Source organism: Vulpes lagopus, chromosome 2, assembly GCF_018345385.1.
Source record: "Vulpes lagopus strain Blue_001 chromosome 2, ASM1834538v1, whole genome shotgun sequence".
NCBI classification, from domain to species: Eukaryota; Metazoa; Chordata; class Mammalia; order Carnivora; family Canidae; genus Vulpes; species Vulpes lagopus.
In genome coordinates, this window is record NC_054825.1 from 128204952 (window position 1) to 128222904 (window position 17953).

General features: G+C 40.7%; 1 pseudogene; it reads left to right on the forward strand.

Moving 5' to 3' along the window:
- The first annotated feature begins 9230 nt into the window (after positions 1-9230).
- On the forward strand, positions 9231-9330 carry LOC121485940 (annotated as a pseudogene).
- Positions 9331-17953: the final 8623 nt, after the last annotated feature.

A 17953-nucleotide genomic window follows, 5' to 3' on the forward strand; every position in this document is an offset into this window, starting at 1 on the left:
ACTTGGCTACTGTTAATCCTCTTCCTTGTTTTCTTAGCTACCATTACCTGCATCCTCAGGCAGGAGCATCCTCCATCTCCCTGCCATAATTCCATCAAAATCTGTACCCAAAGCCATGATTCGGAAGGTGGAATCTCCAGGGTGCTCCTCTGGGAAGAAATGCTGGATGCCCATTGAAGTTGCACCTTGCAGAGGCCACCTACTCCACCAAACCCAAGAGCCTATCCTCCTTCCTGGCTCTGTTAGAATTCCAACTCTTCCTTCTGGTGACACCTGTAGAAGCCATTGACAGACATTCTTTAAGCCCTCAGGAATTTCCTTTTCCTTTAAAGAAAATGAAATGGAATTCCAGATCAGGGACCCACAGGATGGAATTTTTCTGAAGTATGTGTTTCTCTTCTACTTCCCGTCCCCATCTGGTGCCAAATCAGTTGAGGAAAGGCATCCAGAGAAGGTAAAGGGCATGCTCAGCCTGGCTTTCCTTTCTGCCTAAGTTCTTTGAGCATATTACTCAAATCTTCTCCAGCCCCCAGAGTAGTTTCATTTATTACTGGAGCCAAAAAACACATAGAATATTTCAAATGGGGAAGCTGGTGAAGACAATGTTGTATCCAGTTATGACAACAGAGTGGCATGCTGAATGAGGTCTTCATTTATTGTCATTGTTGCAATTCTTTAGCAGCCTCACTGGTCTCCTTGCTGTCACTCCTGGTCTCCTTAGATTCACCTTCATATAAGAGTCAGAGGTCCTTCTAGAAGCAGCCAGGCCATACTGCTGCCCTACTTAGAACCTGTGATGGTTTCCTACTGGAGTAAAGTCTAAAGTCTCTGCAATGGCTTCCAAGGTCTTCCACAGCCAGCACAACTATTTCTCAGACTTCATTTCCCTCATTAGGCAGGGCCCACCAGGCTGACGAGTGAGGGTGCCCAGGCCCTGGGCTCAGAAGTGCCCCATACTTGGTTCAGTGCTCCACTCTTGCTGTTTTGAAGGTTTTAGTAATTTTTGAACCCTGCATTTTCATTTTGCACTGGGTCTTGTAAATCACATAGTGGCTCTCACTGCAGCCAAATGAGCCTCCTCGGTCTGCAAATGGACCAAGCACACAGCCACTCATGCTGCAGGGACAACCAGGTGCTACTCCTCCCCGCTTCAGAGAAAGCTCCTGTGATGTGCACTCGGTTGCCTCTCTTCTTAGCCCCGGTCTCCCGTCTCCCCACCAGAGCAGCCTTCTGTGACCACCATGTCCATGCTATCACTGCATCCCCACACACTGAAGCATTTCATCCTCAAAGCATCGTCTCCACCCATGCTATGGAATATATTTACTTAGATGGAGTTGTTTCTTGTTGTCCCCATAGAAGTTCCTCCAGGGCAGGGACTCACTGGGCATGGTCATTTCTTTGACCTTGGGCCCTAAAACACTTGCTGGCACATAGCTATTTCTTTAGCTATTTTCGTTAAATTATTTCTCTAACTGTTTTTGTTAAATTATTTTTCACTCAGACACACATGCTGCCCATCACACTATGAGCATATTTTAATCCTATGAATTTGGTTGTGAGAAGAGTTCAGAGAACACATTTGAAAATGCACCATTTTCTTTTCACTGTGATCACTTGACTTTTCTCAGGCTGCCACATATTCCCACTCAGCTTAATCTCTCTGTCTTCTTTTCCCTCTTTCTCTCTGCTTTGAGATGACTCTGTGCTTGGAACATTCAAGACATGAAGAAGTTGAGATTAGTTTTCTGACTTTGGAGAGAGAAACAAGATAAGTCATAGGAGGTATCAGAATGATGCTCTAATTCATCCTGAACTGGACCATCTCAGCTAGAGGAGGTGACAACAACCTCACGCCCTGACTACTGACCCCAGTGCTTTGCCACAACCCATGCAGCAGCCAGAGATGCCTTTGATATCAGTTAGGCCAAACTCATAACATTTTGTGTTCTTTGAGGAAGGAAAGGATGTTTCAGGTTAGAATTAGAGAGGAGGGGAAGAGCAGACAGGGAAAGGGCGGAGAAAGGGGGGAAGGAAATAATAAAAGGTGTACTTGAATCATTCTAGCGATTGATGAGGAAAGTAATTTCTTGAGGTCGCAAAACTGATTAGTTTGTAGGCACAAATTCACATTTTCTGACTTTCTCTTTGATATTAAATATCCTTTAATTGGAAGAAATGCTTATTGACATCTAGGTTTCCTTGGCAGAGTTCCAGTGATGTCACATCTTTTATCCTCCTATTCTCTTTGCACCTTGGGTTGACAGAAATCTTAGGTGCTTGGCATACTGTCATTGTTGGTCCACTCATGCCCTCTTATCGTTTGTATGTAGGGTTGTTTTTAATAATTGTATCAACTCACACAATGTCACCACCCAACTCAGAAATGAGAATGCTGGCAACAGTGCCATCATCTGAGTGGTTCTGCACATCCTGGCCCCTTTCCTCTCCCCAAGCCCCAAACCTGTGATGGTCGTGATCCTGAGTCCTGTGTTCCTTATTCCCTTTATTTGAAACAAAAATTTTATTTCTGAAATCTATGGCATTCCTACATGTGTTCTCGAAAGGCATATTTAGTTTGAGTTGTTCTTATCTGAGTATAAAATATCAAGTTGTAGGTAATTTTTCAAGACCAGCCCAGAAAGAGGAACTGACTATGTGCCAGGACCAAATCCTCCTGCATCAGGTGGGCTGTGGGGGGCCCTACCATTAGTTAGATCTGGCCCTGAAATGACCCACTAACATGAGAGGCCTGATAGACCACTCCTCCCTCCGCGGAGAGAAGCTGACAACACCAGAACACACAAGCCTCTTCCTGGGTTTGCTTTTCTTCCAAGAGCCCACCTGTGCTCCGGGCAGGGCTTCTAGCCACCCACTTTGTGGGGCTGCTCACTCTCCCACCTGTGCAAACACAGGGCTTCCTGTCACCACGTGGCCCGAGCAGTGCAGGGCTGCAGCCTCGGAGCTTCACATTTTTAATTTCCTAATGAGAACGATCGGAGGCCTGGAAAACAGCTGTTATCCCAGGGGCCACGACACAACGTAATTCAATTGCACCTTTATGATTTCTGTCTTGTCCTTCGCAATTTCCCACAAACCTAAAACGTGTTTTACTCCTCACTTTCTGTCTCAGAGCAATCGCAGCATTTGGCCTCCATGGAGACTCTTGCATCGTGGAATGGCTTTTACCCCACAAATCCCGAGTGGAAACAAGAGGATATTGAGTTACTCACAAAATCATGGTGCGACACAGAGACACTGAGGCTGCGAGGACAACCCAGTCATAGATAGGATTCCCTTCCATGTCCTCTATCACCGCCTATAATTAACCACAAGAGGCTGAGGGTGCCTGGCTGACTCCGTCAGTAGAGCACACGTCAGTAGAGCACACGTCTCTTGATCTCAGGGTTCTGAGTTAGAGCCCCACCTTGGGTGTGGAGATTACTTAAAACTAAAATCTTTAACAAAAATAAAAAAACAAGAGGCTGATGTGTCATGATGAGTAGAAGGAACAAAGCTTTGATGTCAGAAAATAAATGAGTTCAAATCCCGTCAGTGCCGGTCCCTCGTTGTGTGACCTTGAACTTCTCAGAGTTACTTTCCTGATCTGAAGGATGGAGCCAGATACCTACTCCACCTTGAGGAAGGTGCAGAATGGTGAGCTCACACAGCCTGTCATGTGGTTATGGCCTAGGTGCTTCATCACTGGGAGCCTTTCTCATTTCCTCACATGGAGCCTGCAGCTCCCTGACCCCCGTGCCTCTCTGTTCTGATCCATTACACATCACGGTCAGATGAATCATCCCAGAGCAGCATTTGTGTATATCACGTTTCCCTTCCTCCCTAACCAAACCCACACCTCTAAACAACAATAGAAACCTGTGGTTTCCCAATGCCTTCAAGATGTCCAAATCCTGTGACTTGGCCCTGCTGCTCCACCACAGTTTAGAATCAATGCACCCCTTTGCCATGGCCTTTTATTACTTCTACACCTGTATCCTGTGTTCTCAGAAAGCTTGCTCTCTGAATGTGCCAGAAGCATGTCAGGCTCTTCTCTACCTCTGCACCTTGCAATCATACTTTTTCCTTTGCACACATTGTTTGCCTCCTCCTTGTCACTGGTATACATTGTACCCTTCCTTGGAGATGCAAGTAAAGGCTCCACTTCTCTACTTTCCCCCTCACTTTCTGTTGAGACAGTTGAGACCAGTTAATGTGTCTTACCTTGTTTTGGCATTAGTCATTTGTGTATGTGGCAGCTGGCACCTCGCATGGGTTCTGTGGAAGATGTTCAGAAGTACATGGTGATGATTGCACATAAAAAAGCACACATTGCAAAGACATTCTGCTTAGAAACGCCTTCATAAATTCACCTGGAATTCAACTCTTACCAATTTCCTTCCATTAAATTTTTTCAAAATTTTTATCAATAGCCAGATTGAAATGATCAAACATTGAGTTTGTGTTGCTGTTAGGGTGTGTGTGTATGAGTTTATGTGTGCGTTTTAAGAGAGCTCCATTGATGAGGTTTAGCTTCACATCAGCCCCAGCGAGAAACAGTCATCTTCACTCTGCTCTCCTTGGCTGTTCTCAGGTGATAAGCTTGCATCAGACCACATTGGTTGTTCAACCATCCAAAATTATACTGAAATTTAGGGAAAATAACTGAAGGGAAAATGAGACTGACAATAGCTGACCATTTCCACCCTTTTTTTGAGCAGATAACCTCCTGCAATGAATAGTTTAATCTTGTAATAAAATATGCCAAGGTGAGTTGACCTCCCAGAATTCGCTGGCAGGGGCTGGGGGGCGGGGGGTGGCGGGATGACTGGCAATGTTGGCAGTAAAAGAACATGGGGAAGGGTTTCACTGAAGTTCTAAACTTAGTTGTTTAGATTTCAGGCATTCTTAGTAAAAGTTATACCTAAACCTGAACTTGGACAAAGGCCAAAAATGTATGCATTAGTACCATACCCAAAATATCTGGGAATGTTGTCAAGTATCCCTGTGCAACGGTGTGGCTAGAACAATATAAATTTGAAATAATTAAACAGTAATACCTTAAGTCAGAGGGTTTTTTAGGAGGTTGTTAATTGTTGTCCATTTTTTTCTGCCTAATGCAGGAAGAAGAGTTTTAAGTCTCAACTCCAAAAAGGAAGGTGCTGATCTAGCTCAGAGATTTGCAATGTCTTCCTTGTACAGAAGGTGGCTAATACTCTCAGAATAAAGCCTCTATCAAGGAGAATACTTGCTTATGGAGCCCTCAGAGGTTAGCCTGAGGGAAACATGCTCTGTCACATGGCCAGAGCAGCCCTTGTAGCCCATAGGAAGGATTAAGGCAGGCAGAGCAATCCAAAGTTGTAGAACCAGTACTGAGGTCCAATTTAAGATGGTTGATGGAACACACATCAGGCTTAGTGAACAGCTAGTCCAGATGGAGCCAGTCAGAAAACTCTGGGGATATTTTTTCATAAAACTAATTGCATCCCAAGTGCATTCAAACATATTCAGAGGAGATCATACAACTAGGGGAGTGTTTAGGTTTGAATTAATGATAAGTCAACGGGAAGCTAAGAAAATGAAAAAATAACTAGCTCAATATTATCTCTGGGACAAAGTATTATTTAAGAAAGGAAAAGCTTCCATGGTACACTGCAGACATCAGTTTTATATACCATTTGCATTGTCATAATTACATAAACAATAAATATTTATCTATTTAAAATTACCACATAACTACTTTGGAGGATGAGGGGCATGGGTAGCAAGTATGCAGTGAGATGGTGAGGGTGGGCGAAAAGGAGATAGTGGAATATTAATATTCCAAATTGGAAACTCAATAGAGAATGTCTAAATATGAAATATCAGAAGTATGTTATTCACATATTATGGTTGTTTGTGGGAAAAAGAAAACAGGATTAAAAAAAAAAAACAAAAAAACAAACAAAACACACACCCAACCTATATGGATGAAAATACAGGCTATGTTTGCTTTAATAAAAAAAAAAAAACATGGCAGCCTGGGTGGCTCAGTGGTTTAGCGCCACCCAGGTTGTGATCCTGAAGATCCAGGATTGAGGCCCACGTTGGACTCCCTGCATGGAGACTGCTTCTCTCTCTGCCTGTGTCTCTACCTTTCTCTTGCTCTGTCTCTCATGAATAAATAAATAAAATCTTTTTAAAAATAAAAAATAAAAAACAAAACAAAAACTTCAAAATACAAACCCTCAAATGAAGTAGGTATTTCTTGCTCTCTGGTTTGAAATGGTCCAGAGAGAAGCAATTTGGGTTGAAGGGATGGCTTTATGACCCCCAAATGTGGCTTCCATCTCTGGGACCACAGTAGCCATTCTAGTTCTTATCATGCCAGCCAGCGGGAGGGGGCAGTGGGTCAGGGAAGCACATGTGCATACCTTAATGGGAACATGCCCTGGAAGTAGTACAGACCCATTGGCCAGACTGTGGGCACATGGCCTTACCAAGCTACAAGTGAGCCCGGGAAGTGCAGTAACCAGCTGTTGGCCAGGTGCTCTGCTAAAACACAGAAATCCTATTATGAAAGAAGGCAGGAACTAATGTCAGGGCTCAACCAGCAGCCTCTGTCAAATAAACTTTGTAGAATTATTTTATTCTTTTAACCAAGTGCCTATGTAACTCCAATACAAATAAAAATGGAATTTAAGACATGGTACCTTAAGATCGTCTTTTGAACAGTGTAATAAATGATCTAAACATAGAGAGAGGGTCCTGAAGCAGAATGCAGACATCCCCAGAATACAGTACAGATGGTGTGGAGCCCAGAGGACCCAGTCCTGTTTGGTACCATTTGGGGATGCTTATAGCTCCTTTTCTGGTATGAATATGCTCTACATTCTGCAAGGATGCAAGAACTCTCAGCAGCTCAGGGAACAAGTCTTTGATTCGTAAAGGGGCATCTGAGCAATGCATTGCAACATCTACTCTCTGAGACTCTGAAATCAATCATTCAGATTTGGGTTCCAGGAGGAGTGGCTCTTGTGTGTCTCTAGAGGAGTAATTCAATGGCGGTGATCTCATTAGAACTACAGAGAGGTTGGGGGGTACTGGAGGATTTGCATGGAAGCTGCATGTATGTAGCAAGTATGCTCTTTGGCTTAGGTTATATTTTTACTGGAAGTGGCTTTAGGACAGCTGTTGGGGATTAAAGGGAAGGGGCCTTAAAATATAGGCAAACCAGATGATATCTATGAGTATACTTTATTTTCATCTGTGCTTTCAGGTGATCAGTCAACAATTGTTAGTTAACATATAAAGAACTCTTATCAGGACTTTAGGCTCCAGAAGAAACAAAAGCGAGGGCTTCAAATAACCCTATCTCTATCTGCCTGAGAGGGTGCATTCATTACCACAAGGAGTGTTAGAAGTAAGTCTGCTCCAGAGAAAAAGAGTGGTGTGACAACATGTGGTTGGTTAGAAGATTTCCACTGGCACATCCTTCTTTGACCTCACAGTCCCAGCAGTCCAATATCTCCTGGAATGATGCCCTAGGGATAGAATTCTGCCCTGTAGTCCCCAACTAATGGAGGGGAGGGTGGCTCTGTCACCTCTGTCACCTGATCATGTCAAAATTTCATCATGACCACATCACACTGAATATTTCTTGCAATGGGCTTGTCTGCATTTCTAAAAAGGCAAGAGGATGGGGCAGAGGTTGAATGACTTTCTGTGCTTACCTGCAAGTACATGTTTGAGTGTAGCTGGCAGAATGTGATCTGAGTTTTGTTTTCATTTAAACATAAGTCTTGGTGGTGAGGTTGTCTTGGGGAAGGGACGTAGACCTATAACTGCTAGAAGCTACTAATATTCTTCAAAAGAATGTCATAATTGTGAATAGTAGTCTAGGGGCTGAGGAACTGAATGATGCCTCATATTACTGCTACTTAACTGTTCCAACAGTTAACCTGCAAAGTAATAACTGAAACAAATGAGATTATCAACACATTGGTTTAGTGCAATGATTGATTATAAAAACAAACTACCCTGTTTTAGAAATTCAGTGCAGGCTCTATAAAATAACAAAGTAAATCTAACTTGACTATTCTAGATAGTTGACACTTACAGTCTCTGCTACTAGACTTGGTCTCGGGCAGGCTCAGTAAATAAGGCTCAGGCTCTAGAACGAAGTCTTTCATTTACCTGATGATCCATGGCACGGCTGTGGAAGACTGCTGCGTTTCACTCTGAGATGTGAAAATCAAGAGGATTCTAATGGGAGATGCTCACAGAAAAGTGAATATAAAGTCCTATTTTGGTTCATGTGGCCTTGGAAGACCTGGTCCCAGCAGTTCTACTTGGCCACTTGGTCAGTTGCCATGAGACAAAAATCACTCCATCCAAATATCGACTACAAGAGAATAAAAGTGACCTACCATCAACATGATAGTAATCTTCAGAGTTAGACCCAACTTCCCACTGCTTCTTCCCCAATACCCGCAAGTGGGGCAAGACTCTCCTCCTCCTGCCCCCTGAGGGCTTGCCCACAGATTTACATGCTGGCTCAGGATTTTCTGATTGTTCTTATCTCCTCATGAACCCTCCCCACACTTCAATAAATCTCTTCTTCGTCCACAAGACAAAGATGCCTCCCCCCAGCTGTGTTTGCCAACATTGATCCCTTTGTCTAAACTGCATTCACTTGGCTGCTTTATGTATCTCATGCTTTTTCTTCTGGAGATTCCCAAGTCCCAGAAAACTTCACTAGGGAGGAACTTGCCACCTTTGCCTCACCTGTCCAAGTTATCTCCACATGCCTAACACAAAGCTGAGAGTTCAGGGGATCCTCAGTGTGTGCTTGCTGAGTCTCAGAGGTTGGAAACTCCTAACACTTAGGCTGTGGGGCAGGGAGCAGCTGGGCTAAGGGAAACTAGGGAAGGAGTTCAGATTCCAATGATTTTTTTTTTATTGGAGTTCAATTTGCCAACATATAGCATAACACCCAGTGCTCATCCCGCCAAGTGCCCCCCTCAGTGCCCATCACCCAGTCACCCCAACCCTCTGCCCACCTCCTTTTCCACTACCCCTTGTTCGTTTCCCAGAGTTAGGTGTCTCTCATGTTTTGTCACCCTCACTGATATTTTCACTCATTTTCTCTCCATTCCCCTTTATTCCCTTTCACTATCTTTTATGGTCTCATTCATTTGGGGAATATATAAAAAAAAACAATGATTTTTTTAAAAGTGGTACTAGTAAGCTCGCTTCAGCAGCACATATACTAAAATTGTAATGACACAGAGATTGGCATGGCCTCTGCACAAGGATGACATGCAAATCTGTGAAATGTTCCACATTTAAAATAAATACATAAATGAAAATTTAAAAATAATAAATAAACAAAAAGCGGTACTAGCAAAACAGGACTGCCATTGGATCTGTAGGCATCAAGTCTGCAAATCCTGGTCTTCAAGTATTAACAAGCAATGCCTGGCCCCCTGCACTAGGAAAACAAATCTGTAAATGGAACAGCAGAGAAACATTACTTGCTTTGTTCTGGACTTCTCCCTTGACCCAGGTTTGTTTCTGGACAAAGGGGCACCCCAGGAAGCCATGTTCAGACTGTGTAAAGGTGTAAAGGCATCTCCCTGTAAAGGGGCCATTATGCCAAGAGAGTTGGTGTTTTCTGGGTCTCACCCTGACTCTGAGCCTTGCTTTTTTCCCTTCTGGAATCTATGCTGGGTCTCTGCTCAGATACAGTCTGCCATGCAGCTATGGGGTAGGTGTCAGAGGGCGGATTGGCAAAGGTGGAAATCCGCCGACCCTTTCTCTCCATGCAGTGCTGTTTGGGGGCAGAAACCAGCTTGTACTTCTTTCCTAAGGATATGGGATGGGGATGTTGGCATTTGGGAGAACAGAGAGATCTAGGTCAAAGGCTGGTTGAGGAAGAAGGTAGAAATATCTTTCACCTGAAAGAAGACTAAATTTGGAGATGTACCTCCAAAGATGTGGGAAAACGGGAGTCTTTAGTTTTGATGAGAACAAGAAATGAAAGATAATTGAGAGATGAATGCAAATATCTTTCAATTTGCTCTTTTGAAGATACTCATCTAAAAATAAGATCATGTGGAGAGGAAAGGACATGTGTGACTGTTGCTATCGACAGCCCTTTAGGGGCCAGGAGATGTGGAACAAAATGTATTCAGGAAGAGATTTCTCTCTGAAAACCATTACTCACTGCCCTGCTGCCACTCTGAGGTCACTGAGAGCTGCAGTTTTGCTGCTGTGAAACTGTTTACATCCAAGAAGACACAGGGACACAAGGTCATGGGAGGTAAGCAAGCCTGGAGACCTCAAAGTCAAAAGACAATAAACACAGGAACTTTCAGGGCTTTTAAAGAAGCTCAATCAGGCCAAACAAAGTCCCACTTCAGATGTAGATCCACAACATCTTGTAGCAGATGGAAATAGAAGTGGAGCAAGAGTCGGTTCAAATGGAAGTACTGTTAAGTTTTACCAGGACCAATGTGGACAGCAGAGAGTTAAGGCCTCTGGAATGGTTCTTCAAACGTGTGTGGACAAGACTGAACACTCAGCTGGCCTGGAGCAGAGGGATTCAATTCAGGAGCAACCTTCCAAGGAGACCTCCAAGAACCCAGTTTATAGGAACACCTTTTTCAGAAAATTCATAAAATGTAACAAGTTGCCACTGAAGCAACGGAAAGAACATCCAGTGAAATGACCAGGAGTGGGTGGAGGCCCAATGTGGAGGGGACTCATCTATGACTGAATAGGTATTTTGTCAACAAATATTTGGTCTGTTTAATTGAAATGCATTTGTAGCAAGTCAATTCCTACCCAAAAAAATGTTAAAATATTCTCCCTGGAAATAATATGGAATTCTGTCCTAAATTTGACCACTCACATAAAGCAGTCTGAATAAACATGGTGGGCCTTGGCACCCATCTGAAACATCGTCTGCTAAGAAGAGAATGTTCTTAATACTCCTGGAACTCTGAGAAAAGCTACAGCATGCTTGGCTTCATGGAAGCCCAGGGTCCCTGTCCACAGCCCATCCCCCTTCTTCCTCTCTCACCATCTGGCGCTAAAGGTCTTCATCCATCACAAAAGCAGAGCTGACTCACTTCTTATTTACTGAGAATCACAGCAGCTTTTCTTTGAAATTCAACCTTAAGGAATATAGGAAAGTCTATTTTTAATCAGAGGAAAACCTCAAGCTGAGTAAAAATTACTTCACAGGTCCTGTTGAATGTAGACTAGAATCACTTTTGAGGTGATCATCAATTTTATGGAACTGATATACACCAGAATGAGCTTCCATCCTGCTTTATAATCAATCAGTTAATCAAGCCCAAGGGGGGTCAACAAGCCCAAGGGGAGTAGGGGACCCATGCATTCTCTGTCATCCTGCATGAGGTTATGGAGAACAGAGGGTCACTGTGTAGTAGCTGAATGTTCAGGGCTGGAGTTAAGTGATTTTAAGCACAGAATTAAAATGATCAGGTAGAGAGAAGGAAATGCAGAATGACACAACCAACTACTTCTTGAAAAGAAAACAGCCAGTACCTGGTGTCCTCGTCAGCTGTTATTTATTTAAAAATGTGGTGGATTATGATGTCTTTGAGAAAATCTTTACACTTAACAAGCATTTCTAAAAATATGTGTGCAACCATAGAACACACCAGAAAATGCATTTTGTCAAGTTTATGCACATTTATTTTCTGTATTTTTTCCTGAAATCACCACGCATTAATATTTTTCAAAAATTTCTTTCTAATATTCTCTTAAAAAGTCCTAATTCTAGTTTATTACACTTTGAAACAACTTTCTTCACCCAGATCCAACTAGATTCCAGAGCCTATTTCACATGCCAGATTAAAAGTTTTCTTGTACAAGATCATTTCTATTAGACTTGAAGTTCTTGGGTTTATCATTTATAAGTTATTTAATTTAATTTAATTTAATTTTTATAAGTTATTTTAAAGAAAAACTAAGCTTTGAAATTTAACCACCTTACTTGTTGTTGTCAAGACTATATTCCCATGAATGTGGCTCTGAAAAATAACATTTGATAGTGTTTCTTTAATGCATAAAATTATAAAGAATGTACTGATGTTCTGTAACCCTACCACACAGATAATCTCAGATAACATATTTTTAAAAATTCATGTAATTAATGAAAAATTCAAGCTGTATAGGAAGTTACACAATGAAGGTAATATTCTACTTCATCTCATCCAAAGTTATTAGTAATTTCTTATAGTTCTTCCAGAAAACATTTTTTCCTCACACGTCAAAATATGCATCCACATACATATACATAAACATCACAGATGCACATACTTTAAAAGGTTTATAGGAGGATCATGTGATCAATATCTAGAGTGCTTCATCTGGCTTGTTTTCACGTAATAAGATGTCTTGAAGAACTTTCCATGTTAGCACAATTCTGTTGGATGCTGTATATATATCCAATTTATTCTGCAATATATTTCAGTAACTCTTTGTTAATTGGCATTTAAGTAGTTTCCAGGTTTTTCTGATTTAAAAAATGCTGACTGAAGATCCTTTTATAGCTTGGCTTATAAAAAAAAAAAAAAAAGAAGAGTGTATTAGTAGATTAAATTCCTAGAAGTGGAATTTTTTTTTAAAGTTTACTTTTTCAATCTATTCTAACCTTTAATATCACCTACAATTTAGAGGGAGAAAGCTGTCTAATTTTGCTTAAGTTAGGAAGAAAAAAAATGAAAAGCATCAATGACAACAAACGAATAGGTCCAGCTGCCTTGATTCATTTCAAATTCAAGTGGGGAGGTGCTTATCTTAAAGGGATGCTTCAAATGAAGTCCTTAACAATGTTTTTCTCACTCTGGAATAATAAAAAATGAGCTATCATCAGGTGAGTAGCATCTGCTGTTTAGCAGGCTGTGGAGAGAGTTCCATGATGTGGCCATCTAAAAATCGTCAGTACCCCATCAGATCTTTCTGATTAAGTCATGCTGAAGGCAACAGCTATCTGGTCTCTCTCAGATAAGATTTATGTGAAGCTGTTTGGCCTGGGCCTCAACAGGATTCACCAAGGAGATTTCTTTGGATAAAATAACTCCCCCCCTGCATATCATCTAAGTGGTCCCCGAGTCATGTGTAATTTTATGAGACCTAGATGTTGTAGAAGAGAAGCCAGTTTTAGAATCTTGCTTTCATTAAGTGCAGAATGTTCATCCTACTGGGAAAAACTCAACTCCTTTTGCCAGTGTTAGCAGCCAGACCAAACCTTCTGTATATCAGCACCATATGACAGATTCAAATTATGCCTAAGTCACTGGGGTTGGCAGAGATTGAAGGGGACTGTGTCCTTAAAAAGAGCAAAATTGCTGATGTAAGTCTGAATATAGAAGTCTCACTTTAGGAAAAAGAAACTTTTCTGGGCGAGGCTAGATCTGCTCCATAGATCAGGCCAGGCAAATCCCCACAAGGCCAGGCCCTTGGGTGTTTCTAAGAACAGCAGACCACTGATGCCCCTTTACTCCATCCCAGCCGGCCTGTGAGCCCAGCTGGGTTCCCCTAGGTGATTATCTTTAGGACATTTCTGGGAGTTTGAGATTACTAGCGCTCCATAATTTCCTTTAATTTAGTGGTGGATAGAAACCATTCTTCCACAGGTTTTCTGTGCTCTTAGTAAATGAATAGTCAGAATTTGGGTGGATAGAAAAGCAGGCAAATGATGTGGTCAATGATATATTTCCGTTCCTGAGAGATTCCTACTGAAAATTTGATATTGATCTCAAATAGCAAACAAATAAAAAATATGACAAATGGAAGATTGCAGAAATAGGTGGAGATACCAATGAGTTGAGTGGAATTGAACTGCTTTGATTAGGTGTGGTTCCATTTTATTCATTAAGCCTTTTAGCAATTATTTTTGAGCAGCTATGCACCAGACTCTTCTAGTTCTAGGCATACAAAGATTTTATACCATAAATAGTTAAAGTGATACTTTGAGCTTAAAATGGTTTCTATCACAACTACTACAGGACAACCTGTGGGCTGAACAGGGGCAGCCCCGGTGGCCCAGTGGTCTAGCGCTGCCTTCTGCCCAGGGTGTGCTCCTGGGGTCCCGGGATCGAGTCCCACATCAGGTTTCCTGCATGGAGCCTGCTTCTCCCTCTGCCTATGTCTCTGCCTCTCTCTCTCCACAACCCCCTCTCTCTCTGTGTCTCTCATGAATGAATAAATAAATAAAATCTTAAAAAAAAACCAAAACAGTGGGTTGGACAAATAGAGCAACAACAGGGACAAAGACATACCAGATAAATAGTAATAAAAAAAAAAAAGAGGGTAAGAAAAAAAAGCTGGGTTTTTAAAATATAATATAAAATTAATATTTGTAGTCAAAAACACTTCTTTATAATAGGAGAATATATATTTTTTTAAATCCAAGGAATATTTATAAAATTAACCACATATTAGGCACACATATCTCAATAAATGTAAAAAAGTATTTTTAAAAATACAGATCACACTTCCTGATCACAATACAAGTGAATCAATTAGGAAAAAAAAAAGGCCATAGATGCAATGAACCTCTGGATCAAACCATACCTGAAAATAATTTAACTTTGGACTTTTTGGTTATTTACACCAGAACCTCCTACTCCACCTTTTTAAAATCAAGCTTTCTATTACTTACATCAAAAATATTGTATTATCATCTGGAAATCCTATTTCAGTCTAATTATAAATAAAATGTGACTAAATAAAAAAGGTATTTGCAGACTGAGTTTAGCTCTCATATGGCTTTTCTCGGGATGAGCAATACTGGATTCTAAGACATAGCAAACTGAACCCAGGAGAATGACAAGTTCCAGAAGGCAGCTGTACAGCAAACCTAGGAGAACAATCAGTGCGGGGGAGCTAGGTGTCCAGGAAGGACGTATCTTGAAAAAGAAGATTTCATACATTTGATAGTATTCTTTGAGAATGGGGGGAATAATTAAAGATGCAAGAAAGCCAGATGCAATGGAAGAATAAATAAGCAGTTAGAAGCTCCAGGAGGAACAAGAAAGGGAAATATAAACATAAAGCATTACTTGGATCTTCAGTGAACAGTATTTACATGGTCATAATAACATAAGCACTTTACTGAGTTTCAGCTTTTAGAATCAAAGTATTGGCACAGCCCCATAAATTTGCTATTTCATAGCAGACTCTAAATAATAAATAACATTAGGCTTGGCAATGTGGAATTTTCAAGTACAGACCACAGAACGTGGGAAGTAGAAAGGAGGATATGACAGAAAAGGGAAAGACTACAGGCTTGATATTCTTATGTCACTGACAAAAAAAACCAAAGAAATGTATAAGAATATTATTCAGTTACAAAAGCAACCAACAGGAAAAAAAATTGCCATGAGTTTACCCAAGATGGGTGAGATGAGTTAAATCCTTAGGTTCAGTGGCTAGAACTCAAGAGTTAGCTGCTTACAGGGAAAAATAGAGAAATCAGGGTTTGTGTATATTATTTAAAGGTCATGAGTAAATGTAAAGAGATTGAGAGTCATACCAAAGACTAAAATCAGAAAATGTTATAAGAGTAACATGGTCACCTCTGGGGATCAGGACCGAGATGGGGCTAGAGACTAATCTTTTCATTTTAAATTCTTATAATCCAATGAAATATTTAAACCATGTGTAGAGGACTTTGATACAAAAGAAAATTTTAATGCTTAAAAAAAGAAATCAGGCTCAGCCTCATAATTAAAGGAATCCAACCTAATCACTTTCAATATATCAACTTTGCAAATATATGCAAAATTTGGTGATTCTCAAAGTGGGCCAGGGTGTGGGGAACAAGTAGGAAGGAAAGGGAAACTATTTTAACAACCAGAATAGCACAGACACCAACCACTCAGAACTGATGCCAGCCATAAAATAACCCACGTCCATCCTGGTGCCTACAGCTGCATAGTAGTCTAGGGGAAGGGATCCTCATACACCATTGGTAGGTATGTATGTTGGATGCAACTTTCTGGAGGATATCAGTCATGGTCTGTTTTTCTCAAAGTTATTAAAAATGTTTACAATTTGAATTAGTATATTCATCTAAGTAAAGTATAAAATGATATGATTTTATTTTATTTATTTATTCATGAGAGACGCAGAGAAAGAGGCAGAGACACAGGCAGAGGGAGAAGCAGGCTCCATGCAGGGAGCCTGACATGGGACTCCATCCCAGGACCCTGGGATTATGACCTGAGCCAAAGGCAGACGCTCAACCACTGAGCCACCCAGATGCCCCCAAAGTGATATGATTTTTGTAAAAGCTTTATGAAATATAATTCATAATGCCACACATTTCACCAATTTAAAATGTATGATTCAATTGATTTTTTTTGTTATTCTCAGAGTGGTGCATCTTTGTCTAATTGATTTTAGAACATTTTCATCGTCTCAAAAACTCCTTTATCTATCACTTGCCAATCCTCCCCCCCATTTCTCCCAGCCATAGATAATCAACCATTAATTGACCCTCTGTCTATAGATTTCTAGTTCTGGACATTTCATATAAACAGAATTATATAATATGTTGTCCTTTGTGATTGGCTTCTTTCACTTAATATATTATTTTCAAGCTTCCTCCAAGTTGTACCATGCACCTGTAGTTTCTTCTTTTTGCCAAATAATAGTCCACTGTATAGATAAACCATATTTTATTTATATAGTCATCAGTTGATGGATACTTGGGTTGTTTCCACCTTGGCTATTGTGAATAATTGTGCTATGAACATACATGTAAAAGTTTTAGCATGGGCATATTTTCATTTTTCCCAGGTACATAACAAGGAGTGGATTTGCTGGGTCAAGTAACTCTGTTTAATTTTTTGAGGATCTGTCAAACTGTTTCCCAAAATGGATACCCTGTTTTTCATCCACACTGGCGGTGTATGGAGTTTCCAATTTCTCCACATCCTCTCCAACACGTGTTATTACCTGACTTCATGATTTTAGCTAACCTAGTTTATTGGCCATTTGTGATATCTTCTTTGGAAAAATATCCAGATATCTTGCCCACTTTTAAGAGTTATTGTCTTTTATTACTAACTTGTAACTAACTGTTCTTTCTATATTCTAGATACAAGTCCCTTATCCAATGTAAGATTTGCAAATATTTTCTCCCATTCTGTGAGATGTACTTTTACTTTCTTGATGGTGTCCTTTGAGAAAGAATTTTCAAAATTTTAATTCCTTTGCTTAGGCTTTTTTGTCATATCTAAAAATTTATTGTCAAATCCAAGTTCACAAAGATGATTTATCTCTGTTTTCTTCTAAGAGTTTTACAGTTTGGGCTCTTCTATTTAGGTTTTTCATCCATTTTGAATTAATGTTATTTATGGTGTGAGGGAAGGATCCAACTTCATTCTCTTGCATGTGGCTATCCAGTTGTCCTATCACCATTTGTTGAAGAGAGTATTCTTTCCTTCTTTGAACTGCCTTGACGTTCTTGTTGAAGTCAATTAGCCATAGTTGTATGGGATTACTTCCAGACTCTCAATTCTATTCTATTCATGTCTGTGTCTATTCTTGTGCCAGTTCTACACTGTCTTGGTTATTATAACTTTCTAATAATTGTTTAAATCAGGATGTGTGCATGCTCCACTGTTTGTTTGTTTTTTTTTTAAGATTTTATTTATTTATTCATGAGAGACACAGAAAGAGAGAGAGGCAGAGACACAGGCAGAGGGAGAAGCAGGCTCCATGCAGGGAGCCTGATGTGGGACTCGATCCCAGGTCTCCAGGATCACATCCTGGCTGAAGGCAACGCTAAACCGCTGAGCCACCAGGGCTCCCCTGTTTTCTTTTCTTTTTTTTTTTTTTTTTGGCTCCCCTGTTTTCTTTTTTCAATTGTTTTGGCTATTCTGTTCCCCTTTCATTTCCACATAAAGTTTAGGAGCTGCTGCTCAAT